Source organism: Hevea brasiliensis, chromosome 6 (genome assembly GCF_030052815.1).
Source record: "Hevea brasiliensis isolate MT/VB/25A 57/8 chromosome 6, ASM3005281v1, whole genome shotgun sequence".
NCBI classification, from domain to species: Eukaryota; Viridiplantae; Streptophyta; class Magnoliopsida; order Malpighiales; family Euphorbiaceae; genus Hevea; species Hevea brasiliensis.
In genome coordinates this window covers 35,142,534-35,160,517 of record NC_079498.1, presented here as the reverse complement: position 1 = coordinate 35,160,517, position 17,984 = coordinate 35,142,534, and the positions used below count along the sequence as shown (strand labels likewise).

General features: G+C 33.2%; 1 non-coding gene across 1 annotated transcript; it reads left to right on the top strand.

The window, feature by feature from the left end:
- Positions 1-592: 592 nt before the first annotated feature.
- Positions 593-699, top strand: LOC131181235 (small nucleolar RNA R71). The gene has a single exon (XR_009149861.1). It is a non-coding gene; the product is annotated as a small nucleolar RNA R71 (small nucleolar RNA).
- Positions 700-17,984: the final 17,285 nt, after the last annotated feature.

Sequence of the window (17,984 nt, the reverse complement as noted above, 5' to 3'; positions counted from 1 at the left end):
ATTCATATTTTTCTGCTGGAAATTAGGCGATGGTTGCCTATTTTGCTGATATGAAACTCCTTGTTGCTGTTGTGGTTGAAAATTCTGATTTGGGACTTGACTTTGCTGATTTCCCCATGAAAAGTTGGGATGATTCCTCCAATTCGGATTATAAGTTTGAGAATAAGGATTCCCCATTTGCTTGTTTCCATAATTACCAACATATGCTGCTTGCTCTCCAAAGTCTACTCCATAGCTGGTAGTTCCTTCTGCATAAGCAACTTGTTGTGAACTTCCAGATGATGATGATGAACTAACCAACATACTCAAATCTTCCATCTTCTTAGCCAAAACATTTGTAAGTGCATCAAACTTTGCATTAATCATGTTGAACGGATCGAGATCATACATTCCAGTAGCTTGCCTCTTTTGAGTTGGAGTTGGTCCTCTTGGACTACTCCAAAGATGAGTATTCTTTGCAATTTTCTCCAGTAGCTCATAAGCTTCATCTTCATGCTTCATAATAAATTCTCCTCCTGTTTGAGCATCAATAATCCCTCTGATTGCTAGAGTGACATTGGTGTAAAAATTCTGGTTTATCATCCATTTCGGAATGGCATGATGTGGGCATTGTCTCTCTAATTCCTTCCATCTCATCCATGACTCATATAGCGTTTCATCCTCTCTTGGTCTAAAAGCTGTCATTTGATTCCTCAATTCTTGAGTTTTTCCAGGTGGAAAATATTGTGCAAGAAATGCATCGGTGAGTTGCTCGCAATTTGTAATGGAGTTGTGAGGTAAAGAGTCAAGCCAATCCAATGCTCTATCTTTCAAAGAGAATGGGAATAGCTTCAATCTTGCTGCATCATCAGATACTCCAGGTTGTTTTTGCATATCACAAATCATAGCAAACTTCTTCAGATGTGTGTGTGGATTTTCAGAAGGATGTCCTCCAAATTGAGAATTTTGAATCATTTGAAGAACTCCAAAATCCATCTTGTAGCTATTTGCATCAATTCTTGGTCTTGCTATGCTTTCTCTCAAGTCATCAAAACGAGGAAAAGCATGATCCATCATACTTCCCCTAGGCACGTTAGCATTAACAACTTCTTCACCTTAGGCTTCATTTCCATTGTTTCGATCATTTCCAATATTACCAACACCAATTCTAATTCTTTCATCAGCCATGTCTGCTTCTAATTCAGTTTCTCTCAAAGCTTCTTTCCTTCTTCTGGTTTCTTTCTTGTTGGCCTTACAAAATTTCTCAATTTCAGGATCAAACAATAAGGATGTGTCACTTGTGCTTCTAGCTCTTCTCATAAAAGATTAAGAATACCTGAAAAAGAACAAACAAACACAAAATGAAAAGATAACAAAAATAAAACTATAAACAACTAAAATAATCAAGAATTCAATCTTAAACAAACAACTCCCCGGCAACGGCGCCAAAAACTTGATGTGGCCCAACCGCAAGTGCACGGGTCGTACAAGTAATACAGTAAAGATATCGTTCCCACGAGGAGTTGTGTTAATGATTGAATTTTTGATATAAAAAGTTGAGTAAATTGAAATATTCTTGAAATTAAAGTAACAAATTGATGGATATTTGAGTATGAAATCTATATGTGCAAAATTAATAATCTATCAAACAATGAATTAATTAAACTAAAATTGCATCAAATTAAAATAGGCAAGTTCAAATATGGCAATATTCAAAATGGCAAGTAATTAAATTTGATTAGAAATTAACAATATTAAAAAAGCGATTCCGGAGTTCGGGATTTCATATTCGAGCTATTTTGGGATTTTAAATTGGTTATCCAATCTTATGAAACTTATGGTTTTAAGGAGATTAATTATTAAATCCTTTGAATACCCTTTCGAGTGGGACAAAGAGTGCCTTAATCAAACCAATCCTACTTTCGTGGAGTTAGAATTAATTAAGACCCATTAAGTTCTTTAATTAATCTGTGAATCCTCTTAATCCTTAGTCTATTTCTAGATCTAAGTTAATTAAGTCCAATTCCTTGATTATCTATCACAAGGCCTTCTCCTTTCGGTGCCTCAACCATGGATTAAGAACATCACTTAATGGGATCCTACACTAAGCATGTCATTAAGCACACAAGAAATGAATAAAACTCATTAAGACCACAAAATATGGATTACCCAATCAAAATCCACAAAATATCTCAAATATTACAACCCTTACTCCAGAATCAAAATAAAACTACTCACTATCCATAATGCTTACAAGATATATTGAGTTTAAATGGAAATAAAGCTTTAATCTAAGCTAAGGAATAAGAAATTAAACACTAGAAATGTAGAAAAATGTAAGGAAAGAAAGAAATCTGCAAATCTTGGTTGAAAATGGTGTGGAAGGTAAAAGTGACTCTTCAAATTCTACCTCTCCTCTTCCTTTCCTTTTCTGCTCCTTGTCTCCCCTCCTAAAATGGGAAATGAGGTTATTTATAGCATTTTCTGACATGGAGCCCTAAAATGGTGTGTTCTAGGAGGGATTTTCTGAGGGAATCTTCTGCCAGCTCATTAATGAACTCTTTATGGGACTGCATAAGTGGACTGCATAAGTCATGCAGTCCCTTATGCGATTAGTGATTCTGGTTCACTTATGCGAAACTGCATGACTTGGTGCATAGGCTATGCACAATTCCGTGAAGGTGCATAAGGGAGGTGAGAATGTGCATAAGCTATGCAGTCTCCTTATGCACATTTCGGCAGGTATTGGAACAGTGATTTTTCTCCTTATGCAGATCTGCATAGCTTATGCGGCAAGTTATTCACAATTTGGTCTTTGCATATTTGAAAACTTGTTTTTGACATCTTTGGCTGTAGAAGTCACTCCTCAATGGCAAAATTTCTCTTCAGTCCTTCAAAAACACCATTTTTCCTACAAAACAAAGTAAAAATTACAAATTAATCCAAAATTGACAATTATGAAAACTAACTAAATAACTAATGAAATTAGCTAAAAATAACTAATAATAAAATAAAATGGCTATGAAATTAGACCTAAATGACTATGCAAAATGTATGCATCATTAATCGGCCTAATTCATCTGGAATATTTCCCTCCAACTCCATCCTTCCTGCATCAAGTATAATAAGCGATGAAAGATTGCCAAGTGAAGGTGGAATTTTTCCATTCAGATTGTTTACACCGATCAAAAGTTGTTCAAGCATTTCCAAAGAACCAAGCTCTGTAGGGATTTTTCCAGTAAGATTATTCCTTTGCAGTTGGATTATCCTGAGATGGGAACAGCGGGTCAGATTGAGCGGAAATTCACCTTCTATTGTATTGTTGTTGAGACTGAATTGTTGCAATCGAAGCAAATTACCGACTTCCTGTGGAATTTGACCGTTGAAGCTATTGTTTTGAAGGTTGAGGATCCTTAAAAAACTCAAGTTGCCAATATATGGTGATATTGATCCTATCAAATTCCGGCCTTCTAACACCAATGAAGTGACTCTCTGGTGGTGGCGACTGCAAGTGATTCCATACCATTGGCAAAAAGGGTATGAATCATTCCATGAATTAAAGATTTCATTTGGATCACTGGTTATTCCAGCTTTGAATTTGAGCAAAGCAAGCTGATCAGTATCATTTCCTAAAGAATGGGTTTGCATGAATTGCAAGTTTAAAGCGAGGAAAATAACTAGTTGAAGATGAACGAAAAAGGGTCATAAATCTTCATTTTGTTAGGAGAGAGATTGCTGGGAGAATTACTTAGCAATGGTTATGGCAATGGATAAATAATAAAAAATGGTGTTGATTGACTGCAGACGCATTAATGAGGGAAATTGAAAGAAGAAAAGTTGTCGTGTTGGAACAAATGTCTAGCATGAGACGTGGGTGGGGCAGAACAGTTACTCTGACTAATTGGAACAATTTCGGATTTGTCCAGTAGTGAGCCGTTCAATGAAAACAATAACGGTAAAAAGAAATGTGGAAAGAGTTGTATTTTGATGGCCTAGCCATCTTTTACTAATAGTAATTAGTTGATTAATTTTGTTGGATTCACTTTAGCTGAAATCTTTTCAATACAACGATTTTATTAGTAATTAATTTCAATATTTCATAACTTAAAATGAGCCGATTCGAATTTATAAGAAAAAAAAAAAAGAAAAGATTTAAAATGACTTATAACCGGAAATAATTCAAATCTAAATAGTATTAACATAAATTCACCCTAATTATCACCTGTTATTTTTTAAATAGCTTAAATTTTGGATATATTTTCATGAATTTAAATTGTTATTAGACTTAAAATTTTGCATTATAATTCAATTAGAATAAAAAATGAGACTTGTGGTGATAATGAAAGGCGCGTGGACAAGAAACATTGTATTTTTTTTGCCTTTTGCGATAAATTTGTGAGATAATCAGAAAACACATTGGATTAAAATTTGATAGCTCTGAATGATTGTATCTTCACCCTATTTCATCATAAAGAAACTTTTTGTCTCATTTTACTTGTAAACGTAGATCTTATGATTAAATCACGTAAATGTTGTATTATTCTTTTTCTCTTTTTTATATTGTGTAATTATGTGATCGTGTGTGCTTTAAATTTACATGTTGCTATAATATTATTTCTATTCAAACATTCGGAAATTATCTTTTATAATAAATAATGCTTATGAGAAATGAACTAGAGCCATAGATTATGGAGCATATTTAATTATAAATCTAAAACACAATTATGTGAGTTGTATTTATTTTATATGTGAAATTCATTATATATAGTGTCTTGAGTTCATGATATATCGAACCTAGGCAACAATTTCCCATTTAATTATTGCTTGGTCTGACCCACTTGATTTTACTAGGTCAATATTTAGCATAGGATTGAACGGCTATAGAATGTGATAATTACAAAAACTATAATAAAATTTAGAACGATAACCAAAATAATTGACGTGTGATCATATCCTTTTTTATATAAATTACTACATCAAGTTAAATATAAAAGCCAACTTTTTAAAATATTTTAAGATGATTTCCCTTTCTCTTTGTGTATACATAACTAAGAAAATTCACCATTATTTCAAGGAAGTCTTTCGTTCTTATAATTTAATTCGACAAACGTAAAATTTTAACTAAGAGCAGAACAATGTGAAATAAAATAGAACTGTAGCCATGGAAGTATCCCTCTAGCTAAGCAACAATTGTCCTCCATCGCTTTACTCTCAAATTTGTATCTGGATATAAATATTTATATCTATTTATCAGATATTCATTTTGCCTCTGATTATGATTCAAATATGAGGTCTCATAAATCTGAAAACATCTCTATTGCTACTTGGAATTTATTATTATTATTATTATTATGCCTTAAAACATATCTAAGAGAGGGACAGAGGAACTTGGCCATAATATTTATGGAGCCGAACAGAATTTAAAAAATAAATTTATTAATTATTTATATTACTCGTAATTAAAAAACAATTTATATTTATATATACTTAAAATATATTGTGTAAAATTATTTTCATTTAGAATGAAGTAAAAATAAATAAAAATGAAGCATTTTTATTTTTAAATTGAGAATGATTGATGAATAAAAAAATAAATATTAACTAAATTAATACGGAATAATAAATAATATTTAATTGTGATTTATACTTACTAACTAGATTTATAATTTTTAATAAATAAATTTTTATTTATTATATAAATATTTATATTTTAAATACATTTTTTTTTAAATTGGATAAAAAAAAATAGAGGGGTGAGAGCCGTGGCTTTGCCCATGGACAGGTGATTAAAATCCAATCTGGATACACATGCATGCCTATTTAACCCTTCTTTCGCTTATCAGTCTGCTACTGTCTACGTACTGAGTTAAGCTTTAACTGAAATTTTTTGTTATTCTTTAGAATTATCTATCTTATAATAATCCTAACAATTGTACCCAATTTTTTCAGTCCTGATCTTAAGAGTATCTATAACAATCTTATAATACAAATGATCATAATCCTATTGATAAGTGCATAATTTATTAATTTTACTTTCATCACATTTAGTATTTTTAGTGTGTTATTATGTTTAATTCAATTGGTTAAAATATATTTATCATCTAGGTATATTTTTAGATAGTTGTGGAATAATTGTGTTAAATGAAGAAATTTTCAGCATTTTACCTTTACTGTATTTTTTAGGTGTTTTTAAAGTTGTAGGTCTTCAAATTGAGTGCTGTTTAATCCATTGAAAAGCTAAAATAGAACACTTCAAATGATAAAGAGGGACCAAAGCCCAAATCAGTCTCTAAGGTTGACAAAATGAGCTATGGATCTATTGCAAAAGCCCAGACTCGATGGGTCACAACCAGTTTCAGTATTTATTTTGTATTTGGAGTTTCAGACGTCCAAATGAAGCAAGGCCAAGCCCAATTGAACCTTAAGAGCCACCTCTACAACTTCTATGAAGGGCTGGATGAGAGATGAGGCCATTTTAATTGTCAAAAAGGGCAATGAATTCGTCACAATGGGCTGGACCGTCTGACTGAATCAGTCCTGGTTTTTGAGCCATAACATGGGCTGTAGACCTCAGATTTAGGTCCATGAGTACCCGTTGAAAAGCTAAGAAATAGGGCTACAACTTTCCTGAAGAGGGCAGAGGCAGATTCAGAAAGAAAGTCACTGAAAATCTGCCTTTACTCCAAAAACGTGAATGTAGGCTGAAAATCTTTATCTTGAATTTCAAAATCTTTCCTAGTTTGGTTTGGTTCCTATCTTTGGGATTAGATTTTTTTTAGTATAAATACGTCTTTGGATAGCAGCCAAGAGCATCCCAATTCAGACCTTCATTCTCCATTGAAGGCTTTCGTTCTCCATTCTCTTTTTAGATTTCTTCTTTATTTTTCTTTATTTTTCTGTAAGCCATGAGCATGAGTGGCTAAGTTTTTAATTCAGTTTAAGGGATTCAAGTTCTTATGTATGATTTGTGAGACCAGGTTCTTAATTTAATTTATGTCTTTTTGAATATCTATTATTTTCTGATCTAATTGTTTTTGATCTGTTGAATGATTTGCTAAAAAGGCCTATTAGTTAATTGTTTAATTTGATTAATTGTTAGTTCATCTTTATAATCCGTAATTATTGTGTAAGATTGAACATGAGTAGCAATTAGGTTTTATTGATTATGATCCAAGTTTTCGATAATAACCTAAGGAAACAATAGGGTGGATTAAATGATTTATGCTTCATAAATTGTTGTTCAGCTTAACTACTTCTTTTTCTTAAAGTAGTTATTAATTTGATGAGGATTGCTTAATACCAACTCAGTTAATAATTAGAGTCAATAAGAGTGCTGGGCTCAAATTGATGAGTATAGGGAAGTCAGGGATTTACCTCGCTGTTTGGTAAATCTACATTAAGTATTCAATAAGATATAATTGTATTTCTTTTGTCCATGATCAAATCAATGCATTGGAATGAGAATTACCTTGGACTGAAGTTTGTTTAATTCGAGAGTTTCATATTTAATTTTAGTTCTTAATTTCTGATTTTTTATTTCTTCTTTGGATTGTGAATTAACACTCCCCCCCCCCCCCCCCCCCCGCACGACCTTTGTTTCTTTTCCATTACACAAGTGCACGAAATTTAATAATTTAGTCTCTAGGGTTTGACCTGAATTTACCACTTACTGTAGAAAATATTTCATACTTGGTGATCAATCCATAGGATTCCTTGGCCCCGCCCTCTTGAAGCCAAATTCGATTGTTTTCTAGTGTTTTAAGAAGTAGAAAAAACAGCTAAACGGTTGAGAAAATTGGCTAAGCAAGCTAGGCAGATTCCAAGTACATCTGAAGGAGTCCAATCTCCGAAGGAGCTAAGTTCGGATTCAGATTCAGAGTCAAGTTCCAAAAATGAGACCATGGCTGCTGCTAGGACTTTGAAAGAGTTGGCTGCTCCTGATCTAAACCAACAGCCTTTGTGTATCCAATACCCTGCTTTAAATGTTGCTTTTGAATTAAAATCTGGACTAATCCATTTGTTGCCTAAGTTTCATGGTCTTGCAGGTGAGGATCCACATAAGCATCTAAAGGAATTTCATGTTGTGTGTTCAAGCATGAAACCTTAAGGAGTTTCAGAGGATCAGATCAAGCTTCAGGCTTTCCCTTTCTCACTAGAGGGCACAACTAAGGATTGGTCGTATTACCTTCCTTCTGGATCTGTCAACTCATGGAATGGAATGAAATAGATATTTTTAGAGAAGTATTTTCCTACTTGCCGTGCTGCCAACATAAGAAAAGAAATTTGTGGCATCCGGCAGTACAATGGAGAGAGTTTGTATGAGTATTGGAAAAGATTTAAGAAGCTGTGTGCAAGCTATCCCCATCATCAAATAAGTGAGTAGCTGTTGATTTAGTATTTCTATGAGAGATTTCTACCAATGGACCGCAGTATGATAGATGCTGCTAGTGGAGGAGCTTTGGTTGACAAGACACCAGAAGAGACAAGGAGGCTGATTGCTAACATGGCAGCAAATTCTCAGCAGTTTGGAATGAGAATGGATCACACACCCATGAAGGTTAATGAGGTAAGTAGATCTAACCTTGAGAAACAAATTTTTGATTTAACTTCTTTGGTGAAGCAATTGGCTGTAGGGAAAATGCAAACTGTTAAGGTATGTGGGATTTGTTCGGGTTCGGGTCATGCTATTGACATGTGTCCTGCATTACAAGAGGATGAATCAATGCAACATGTTAATGCAGTAGGAAATTATGGATAGCCACAATACAGGTATGATCCCTTTTCGAATACTTATAATCCAGGAGGGCGAGATCATCCCAATCTGAGTTATGGGAATCTACCGGTGCAAAATCGATACCAGCAGCAAAGACCACAAGTGAATCAACCATCTCTACCTCCTCCTCCCTCAAATCAAGGTATGTCACTTGATGAAATTGTTAAGACTTTGGCTAACAATACCCAACAGTTTCAACAGGAGACCAGAAATAGCATTCAAAACATAAAGAGACAGATTGGTCAGTTAGCTTCATCTGTAAGCAAGCTTGAAGCTCAAGGTTCTGGAAAGCTTCCATCACAAATAGTCATGAACCCCAGAGAAAATGCGAGTGCGATACTATTGCGGAGTGGAAAAGAAGTTGATAATCAGACTCCACATGAGTCAACAAAAAAGAAGAAGCAAGGAGAAAAAGAGTATGAAATTGAGGTAAATACTGAACCTAAACTGAATAAGGTTAATAATTCTGTTCTTCCTCCATTCCCATGCAGGTTGGCTAAAAATAAGAAAGAAGAACAAGAGAAAGAAATTTTGGAGACTTTCAGAAAGGTGAAGGTAAATATACATTTTCTTGATGAAATCAAACAAGTTCCCAAGTATGCTAAATTCCTTAAGGAATTATGCACTACAAAGCGCAAGTTAAGGAATAATGAGAAGATCAGTGTGCAGGAAAATGTGTCAGCATTAATTCAGCAAAAATTACCCCCTAAGTGTAAGGATCCAGGTTCGTTTTCTATTCCCTGCAGAATAGGTGATTCTAAATTTAAAAGTGCAATGGCAGATTTAGGAGCATCTATTAATGTTATGTCAAATTCAGTTTTTTAAACTTTGAATTTGGGTCCTTTGAAAGAAACCAGTGTCATTATTCAATTAGCTGATCATTCTAATGCTTACCCATTGGGAGTAGTTGAGGATGTGTTGGTGCAGGTTGGAGAATTGATTTTTCTTGCAGATTTTTACATTCTGGACATGGAGGATAGTGTTCCCACATCAAATTCAGCTTTGATTTTATTTGGAAGACCTTTCCTAAAAACTGCCAAGATAAAAATTGATGTGGATGAGGCTACCTTAACTATGGAGTTTGATGGAGAGACTGTCAAATTTAATATCTTTGATGCCATAATGTATCCTGCTGATAATCATTGTGTTTTTTCTATTGATGTTGTTGATACATTTGTGCAGGATGTTTTTGAGTTAAGCATAGATGATGAGTTAGAAAGAAAATCACATTTGTATGAATTAAAGGAAATTCACCTTAAGGCTTATGAGAATTCTAGGATCTATAAAGAAAAGACAAAGGCATTCTATGATAAACTAAGGAAGCAGTTTGTGATTGGGCAAAATATTTTATTGTATAATTCCATATTGAAGCTGATGATTGGTAAGTTGCGTTCTCGTTGGATTGGACCATTTGTTGTTACTAATGTGTTTCCTTATGGTGCAGTTGAAATTTAAAGTTTAGGAACTAACAAAGTGTTCAAGGTCAACGGTTATGAACTCAAGCCATTTTATGAGGGGTTTCAGGAGAATTCAGTGGATTAAGGAGCTTTTTCATGTCGAGCTAACGACGATAAATAAAAGCACTTCTTGGGAGGCAATCCATGGGTGGCTTGTTAGCCACAATCAGATTTGTTTTCTTTCCTTTATTTTATTTTATTTTTCTAGCATTTTTTTTCTTTCTTCTTTTCTTTTGCATTTGGGCTTTACATTGGGAACAATGTAAGTTTTAATTGTTAAAAAAAATAAAAAAAATAAAAAATAAAAAAAATAAAAAATAAAAAAAATAAAAATAAAAATAAAATAAAATTTGTTCTCCTCATAAGCTTGATTCATGATTCTTTATTAACTCTCGGAGAGAAGTGTTTTGTCCTTGAAATGACTTTTCTATTTAGATTGAGCAAGCTACTTTTCTGAAGGTGATGGTTGAAATAAAAAAAAAAAGTAACTATGACAAGAGAGAAGTACCAATTTCAAATATAAAAAAAAGGGCATTTCTAAAATTTGCAAAGAGCTATAATGGTTGTGCCTTGATAAATTAGCATTGTGTTTTGTTGTGTATTAACTTAAAATTTTATGGAACTTTAATTGTGTGAGCTTAATTGATTTCAAGCCTTTTGTTTTGTGTTGGAAAATTATTGATATATTGGTATGGTGTTGATGGAATTTGTTATGATGGATATTACCTTACTTGCCTCTTCTTTCAAATTTTTAATCTTTTGTTAGAGAATGTTGTGATAGGGTGAAGTTAAGGAACTTCTAAGTGGAGTTGATTGAGAATTTAAGTCATGCTTGAGGACAAGCATGGAATAAGTGTGGGGAAATTTGATAAGTGCATAATTTATTAATTTTACTCCCATCACTGTTAGTGTTTTTAGTGTGTTTTTATGTTTAATTCAGTTGGTTAAAATATATTTATCATCTAGGCATATTTTTAGATAGTTGTGGAATAATTGTGTTAAATGAAGAAATTTTCAGTATTTTACCTTTGCTGTATTTTTTAGGTGTTTCTAAAGTTGTGGGTCTCCAATTTAAGTGCTGTTTAATCCATTGAAAAGCTAAGATAGAACACTTCAAATGATAAAGAGGGACCAAAGCCCAAATCAGTCTCCAAGGTTGACAAAATGAGCTACGGATCTATTGCAAAAGCCCAGACTCGATGGGTCACGACCAGTTTTAGTATTTATTTTGTATCTAGAGTTTTAGACGTCCAAGTGAAGCAAGGCCAAGCCCAATTGAACCTTAAGAGCCACCTCTACAACTTCTATGAAGGGCTGGACGAGAGATGAGGCCATTTTAATTGTCAAAAACGACAATGAAGTCGTCACAATGGGCTGGACCGTCTGACTGAACCAGTTCTGGTTTTTGGGCCATAACTTGGGCTGTAGACCTCGGATTTAAGTCCATGAGTACCCGTTAGAAAGCTAAGAAATAGGGCTACAACTTTCTTGAAGAGGGCAGAGGCAGATTCAGAAAGAAAGTCACTGAAAATCTGCCTTGATTCTAGAAACGTGAATGCAGGCTGAAAATCTGCATCTTGAATTTCAAAACCTTTCCTAGTTTGGTTTGGTTCCTATCTTTGGGATTAGGTTTTTTTAGTATAAATACGTCTTTGGGTAGCAGTTAAGAGCATCCCAATTCAGACCTTCGTTCTCCATTGAAGGCTTTCGTTCTCCATTCTCTTTTTAGATTTCTTCTTTATTTTTCTTTATTTTTCTATAAGCCATGAACATGAGTGGCTAAGTTTTTAATTCAGTTCAAGGAATTCAAGTTCTTATGTATGATTTGTGAGACCAGGTTCTTAATTTAATTTATGTTTTTTTGAATATCTATTGTTTTCTGATCTAATTGTTTTTGATCTATTGAATGATTTGCTAAAAAGGCCTATTAGTTAATTGTTTGATTTGATCAATTACTAGTTCATCTTTATAATCCGTAATTGTTGTGTAAGATTAAACATGAGTAGCAATTAGGTTTTATTGATTATGATCCAAGTTTTCGATAATAACCTAAGGAAACATTAGGGTGGATTAAATGATTTATGCTTCATAAATTGTTGTTCAGCTTAACTACTTCTTTTTCTTAAAGTAGTTATTAATTTGATGAGGATTGCTTAATACCAACTCAGTTAATAATTAGAGTCAATAAGAGTGCTGGACTCAAAATGATGAGTATAGAGAAGTCAGGGGTTTACCTCGCTGTTTGGTAAATCTACGTTAAATATTCAATAAGATATAATTGTATTTCTTTTATCCATGATCAAATCAATGCATTGGAATGAGAATTACCTTGGACTGAAGTTTGTTTAATTCGAGAGTTTCATATTTAATTTTAGTTCTTAATTTTTTATTTTTTATTTCTTCTTTAGATTGTGAATCAACCCCCCCAACCTTTGTTTCTTTTCCATTACACAAGCGCCCAAAATTTAATAATTCAGTCTCTAGGGTTCGACCTGGATTCACCACTTACTGCAGAAAATATTTCATACTTTATGATTTCAGTAATTTAATTTCTGGTGGATTCAACACCCATCACCTATAATCCAAATGCAACTTTAATAATTGTCAATTCTGGAGCAATCATACCATGATTGTACAAATGTGCAATCTTGAACAACTAATTTGGACTATTGGGGAATTTTTGGACAACAGGAATGTATGATCTTACGATCGAGATTGCAACTCTAACATGTGTGCATGAATTTTGGATATATTTTTATACATTAATATAAATATTGTATATTTTATCTAAATTTATAAAATATTTAAAAAATATATTGGAGTTAAGATTTGAAAGTTCTAAATGATCGTATATTATTTTCACTCTTTTTCATTATAGTAAAATTTTCTCTCTTCTTTTCTATAAAAGTAGATTTTATGGTTGAATTACATAAATATTATATTATTCTTATTTTCTTTTTTATGTTATATAATTTTATAAGTGTGTATATTTTAAATTTGCATTCTTTTGATTTTAGAGATTCTAATCAAGAAATCACTCAACTTAAAATTTTAAATTTGTAGATGAGAACTTCAAGAATAGTTTTATATATCTCTAATCTATTACTTAACAAGGTAAATGAAAGGTGATTCGATATCTTTATACAATCAAATGGCTAAATTGAGAATTATTTTCTTGAATTAAACGGTTTCATGCGGTTCTCATATATAAAATTTTTAATGCTGTATATAATAAAAAATATAAAGATATTTTTATCAATTCATAAATTTATTTTGTATATATTATTAAATTATTAATTATTGACATTCGTAAACTTAAATCAAACAAAATAAAATATGAATCATATACAATTAATATTAGTTTCAGACATAATTAGATTTAGTTTTAGAAGTAGCCTTGATATTTTATATCATTCTTATTAATTATGGTTATGTTTGTATTGATTTTTATACAAATAATAAAAATAAAGTAAATTATTTTCATTCAACTAATAGTATTTGAACATAAATTAAACATAAAGAAATTAACTATGCTTGCTGATTGTTAAGGTGTCGAATTTGAGTGATTTTTCTTTTAAAGTTTTAAGGATTAATCTCCCTACTATTCCACCTTTCAACCTGTACCTATCTGCCAAATTCTTCACCCAACCATCATTGCCAATCTCAGCACAATCATCTGCAGACATAGGGATATTTTTTTTATAAGTAATTTTATTAAATTAAAATCCAGAAAAAAATTTATCATTAACTCAGCCAGTTATACTTAGTTAACAGAACTCTCCAGTACACCTATCCTATAATATAACATGTTAAATGAAAAAAAAAAATGGAGATTTGCACTCATCAATTAATATTCTTGAACAAGATTTTGTGGGAAAACCCACATATCAAACATAATTAATTATTTTAAATTGAAAATAAAATAAAGATATTTTAATCATTTAACCAATAATTAACGATATATTTAAATAAAGTGAATGTTTTATTGATGGAATTAAAATTTAAGAATTAAATTATTTCTATTTTAAAATAACGGTAGAGTCATAAATTTTTTCTTGAGGGATCATGTTATATTTAAAGTTAATTTTAAAAAAAATGAAAGGTCTATTAACTAGAAAAATACAAACATTTGCCTTTATTTCTCATTTTATCTAAACATTTTAATTTTGGATAATTAAATAAAATCTTTTAAAATAAAAAATATTTTGTCCAATACCAGAATTAGAACTAAGTAAATTACAATTTAGTTCCTGAGGTTTAGTAAAACCTCACAACTTAGTCCCTATATTTTTAAAACGAAGCAATTTAGTCCCTAAGATTTGACAAAACCTACAACTTAGTCTTCATTAAACTTTATATTTAAATAGTATAATAAATATATTATTCTTCCCAAAATTTATTCTTCTTCCTATCAAGAATTTTCTAAAATTGTTTTGAAATTTTTCTTAAATTTTCTAATATTCGTTTTCTTAGATTTTAAAAAGTCAAATTTTGATTTCTTGAAATAAAATAAAATAAAATTCTAATGCCAGAAAAATAAAAATCTAGTTGAGTTTACAGATCACAACTCGACTCACAATATCTCTCCTTGGAATTTCGATCTTCGCATTTCCAATGGCTATGGGTTTGTCTAGGAATGGACTGGTGGACGGAGGTGAGTCTCAACTTAATCGCAGTCTGTGACAACTAGATTGGGGTAAGGAAATTCATGGCTTCATGTTTCTCTCCCCTAAAACATATGTAGAGTTAAGTGATAGAGTTAGGAACGAAGCAAAGCAAATGTGATAGCAATGGGAGAAGAAATTAATATTGTATTACTGAAATTATCTCAAGATTACAATAAATCTCTCAATACAGTAATACTCTCATCTCCTCACTTTTGGACACAGAAGAAACAAATAGAAAAGAAAAACCAGGAGATCTCTCCCGAACTAGCTCAAGCTAGCCCCAGCAATGCTGAATCAAATGAGGTAAAAAAACCAGAATGCCCCTTTCAACTCAGAAGCTCTTATTTATATATGTATTGCTGCTTTAGGAAGTGTGAGGAGTGCCATCCGAGATTCCCTCTAACTGAATAACCTTCAAATTAATCCCTTCCAGCTATCCTATTCCAGAATCTTCCTTCTTCTTAAAATTCTTCCTGTAGTAGACTCTCAATGGTTTTGGACCTCGTCTCACCTCCTCTGGATTAACATTAAGACCCATATCATTGCTCACCCCTTGAAGAACAGCCTTGTCCTCAAGGCTGAAGGAAGGAAATTGGTTGACAACATCAAAACAGGCCATCCATGTTGCTTCTTCAATTGGTTTACCCTTCCATTTGATTAACAATTGAGAAATTGAATTGCCATTGATAGTAGAAATTCTGTGCTGCAAAACATCTTCAGGTTCAATTAACTCTTCATCCACTTCCAATTCCTTAGGTAATGCTGGAGCCACTTGATGCTGGCCAATGACCCTTTTAAGTTGAGAAACATGAAATACTGGGTGGATTCTTACATGTTCAGGTAATTGCAGTTTGTAAGCAACACTTCCCACTTTTTTGTGAATAGTAAAGGGCCCAAAGTAACGAATAGTCAGTTTAGAGTGAACAACCTGTTTAAGAGTGCTTTGACGATGAGCCTAAGTTTCAAAAAAACTGAATCTCTGACATTAAAATGGACCTCCCGTCGGTGTTTGTTTGCAGCTTTAACCATCCTCTGTTGTGCTCTAGACAAATTATAAGCAAGTTGTCTCAAAAGTTCATCTCTTGTAGCCAATTCTTGTGCCACAGCCTCAGTTTTAGTTTCACCTGGTAAGAACTGGTGAAGAGTAGGTTCTCTTCCATAAACAGCCTGGAAAGGAGTCATTCTTGCAGCTGTGTGAAAGCTTGTGTTATACCAATATTCGGCCCATGCAATCCACTTATTCCAATGTTTAGGTTGCTCAGAAGTAAAGCAACGAAGATAAGTCTCAAGTCCCTATTTAAAACCTTAATCTGACCATTGGTTTCCGGATGATAAGTAGTGCTCATCCGCAACTGTGTGCCTTGCAAATGGAACACTTCAGACCAGAAATGACTTAGAAAAATTGGATCACGATCACTAACAATAGACCGTCGCATCCCATGGAGTCGAACTATTTCCTTGGCAAATAAATCAACAACACCTTTAGCAGTATAAGGATGGCGAAGGCACAAAAAATGTGCATATTTAGACAGTTGATCAACAACCACCAGAATAGCATCAAATCCATTTGAGCGAGGGAGCCTCGTAATAAAATCTAAGGAAATATCCTCCCATACTCTAGTTGGAATTGGGAGTGGTTGTAGAAGTCCCGCAGGAGATGAAGCTTCGTACTTATGTTTTTGGCATGTTAAATATTCTGCTACAAAATTCTTGATAGATTTCAACATTCCAGGCCAGTAGAGATTTGAAGCCACTCTCTTATATGTACGAAATGCTCCTGAATGTCCCCCTAATGGAGAGGAATGAAATTCAATTAATAATTAGAAATCCAAGGAGAATTTTGTGAATAACCAATATGCCTTTGTAAAATAGCCTATTTTGGACCAACGAATAATGAGGATGTGAGGATAAATTGGCTTGCAAGTCATGAACAATTTTTTGAAGATGAGATTCATTGCTAATCTCCCTCTCAATTTGATCCCAGTCCATCCATTGAGGCAAACTAATAACCTGCAATTCTAGCTTTTCTTCCCTCCTGGATAAAGCATCTGCAGCTGCATTTGAAGATCCAGGCTTGTAAATAATCTTAAAATCATACCCCAGTAGCTTGGCTCCCCATTTTTGCTGGGCAGGGGTTATGATATGCTGCTCTAAGAGATGTCGTAAACTACTTTGGTCAGTGTAAACAAAAAATTTCCTTCCCAATAAATAAGGCCTCCAATATTGTACTGCTAACACAAAAGCCATCATTTCTCGCTCATAAGTGGACTTAGGCAGAGTTTTAGATGACAGGGCCTTACTAAAATAAGCAATTGGACGACACTCTTGCATAAGAACAGCCCCCAAACCAGTACCCGAAGCGTCACTTTCCACAATAAATTCCTTAGAAAAATCTGGAATTTCCAAGACTGGAGAAGTTGCTAAAGCCTGCTTTAAATTAAGAAAAGCTTGTTGTGCCCCTGGATTCCAATCCAATTGACCATGATGCTCCTTTTTCAGTAATTGGGTCAAGGGTTTAGCAATAATTCCAGTTAATCCAAGGAAGCCCCGAACAGCTTTCAAGGACTTAGGTTGAGGCCAATTAAGGACACTTGCAACCTTAGAGGGATCCATGGCTACTCCTTGAGTAGATACAATATGTCCAAGATACTCCACCATCGTCTTTCCAAAGGAGCTCTTTTTTTTTATTAACCCGAAAGTGATTTTGCAGCAACAATTGTAACACCACCTATAGATGATTCATATGATCTTCCCAAGAGTGGCTATAAACTAGTATATCATCGAAAAATACCAATACAAATCACCAAAGATACGGCCTAAATAGATCATTTATGGTAGATTGGAATGTCGCCGGTGCATTTGTCAAACCAAAAGGCATGACAAGAAACTCGTAATGGCCTGAATGAGTTCGAAATGCTGTTTTAGGTATATCTTTGTCAGCCACTCTAATTTGATGATACCCAGATTTAAGATCAAGTTTTGAAAAATATGTTGCCCCATTCAATTCATCTAACATCTCATTGATGATCGGGATTGGGTATTTATCTGGAATTGTGGCTTTATTAAGAGCTCTGTAGTCGACGCAAAACCTCCAGCTACCATCTTTTT